The following is a 2,154-nucleotide window of genomic DNA, read 5'->3' as shown; positions in this document are numbered from 1 at the left end:
GACTGGAGTGGGCAACGCGGTTGACGGAAACGTTTATTTTATTTTGATGCAAAAAGTGAATCACTTTTAGCGAATGTTTTAATTTGATTTCAATCATAATATTATAACATTATATGAAACGTACATAAAGGGAATTAATTTCAAATGGACTTTATTGGCATGGAAACAAAATTGAGAAGACAAAACAACAAACAACAAACTGAAACATCTAAAATACTTTTCAAGTGTTATATTATCAGTGTTTTAGCAATGTGCAAATAGTTGTAGTATGAATAGTAGGTAGATAAATAAACATATAAATATAGGTGGTATTTACAATGTTGTTTGTGTTCCACTGGTTGCCCTGTTCTCATGGCAACGGGCCACAAATCTTGCTGCTGTGATTTCACACTGCAGATATTTTGACAATAGTGGAAAAAGTACTCAATTGTCATACTTGAGAAAAAGTAAAGATACCTTAATAGAAAACGACTCAAGTAAAAGTGAAAGTCACCCAGTAACATACTACTTGAGTAAAAGTCTAAAAGTATTTGGTTTTAAATATACTTAAGTATCAAAAGTAAAAAAATATAAATCATTTAAAATTCCTTATATTAAACAAACCAGATGGCACCATTTTGATTTTTATTAATGATAGCCAGGCAGCTAGCCAGGGGCACACTCAAACACTCAGACACGGTTTACAAACAAAGCATTTGTGTTTAATGAGTCTATAAGATCAGAGGCATTAGGGATGACCAGGGATGTTCTCTTTTTCTTTTTTTTCTTTTTTTCTAGGGGGGGTGGATCAGCTTAATATTGCGGAAAGAATGTTGCTTCCAATGTAATTGTCTGCATCATTTCCAATCCCCCATATTTTTTGGGGTAAATATATATATCCATTCACGTATGCATACATATACACATATATACATACACATACCTATATAGACATACATACTTTTTTAAAGAATATACCTTTATTATTATTCCCCGCAACCCTACCACCGCTCCCCCAATTGGAGTAAACTAATAAACACTTCTGCTTTTACCTTCAATTTATACATCTTATACCTATTTTACAGACACAGTCTACTTTATAATAGTTCTCTCTTGTTTGTTCTTAGTCCTTCCTCTATTTCTGTTGTCCATCCAATTTTATTTCCACTTGTAACTGTGCTATTTCACAAAAGCTCCGCACCTATACACATTTCACAGATCCCGTATGCCCTACATTGTTTATCTTGTTATTAGTCCCACCCTTCAGTTCCACTCAACCCTTCCCATCTATCTTCCAACATCATCCATTTCGGATTTTTATTTGCCATATATTTTTCAACTGTGCTGTGATGCTTCACAAAAGATTTGAACCTTCCTATTCTCATAGCTTCTACAGATTGTAAATTAAAAATAAACATTTTTGCTAAAATAATTATTATATTATTGATTGATTGACTATGGCTTTTCAAATCCCCCAGTATTGCTATCTGTAACGTTAGTTCTAGGCAAATGTTGCAATTCTTCAGCCATTCCTGGACCTGTGACCAAAAACGAGCTACATATGGACAATACCAAAATAAATGATCTAATGACTCTGCCTCCTCACAACAGAATCTGCAGAGCTGGGAAGATTGTATACCCCATATATATAACATTCTATTGGTTGCAAGAATTTTGTACAGTAATTTAAATTGAAAAATTCGAAGTTTTGAATCCGGCGTTGTTTTGCGTATCAATTCATAAACCATGTGCCATGGAATGGGTACATCGAAAATCTCTTCCCAACTATTTTGCAATTTATATGGCACAGCTGTCAGTTTTTTGGTCCTTAAATGAAATTGGTAAATGTTTTTATTTATCACACTTTTCTTTAACCATTTATGTTCTTTAATACAGGGCCGACATACAAGTTCCTTACTTTTTTCCCCTTCTACTTGCCTCTTCCATTTTTGTGGTAATGCTGCAATTAATTGGTTGTAATTTTGGGTAGAGCAGACATTTCCATATGTCTGTGTTAGCTGCATGTGTGACATAACTCCACCAGTCCTATTTATGATATCATTCACAAAAATTATACCTTTTTTAAACATTTCTTCGATAAATACAGTTTTTTTATCAATTACTATATTTGAATTTAACCACAATATTTGTTGTACTATTTGTTCCGTCCTTTCA

The sequence above is a fragment of the Salvelinus alpinus genome, chromosome 2, assembly GCF_045679555.1.
Source record: "Salvelinus alpinus chromosome 2, SLU_Salpinus.1, whole genome shotgun sequence".
Lineage (NCBI taxonomy): Eukaryota > Metazoa > Chordata > Actinopteri > Salmoniformes > Salmonidae > Salvelinus > Salvelinus alpinus.
This window is presented reverse-complemented; position numbering follows the sequence as displayed.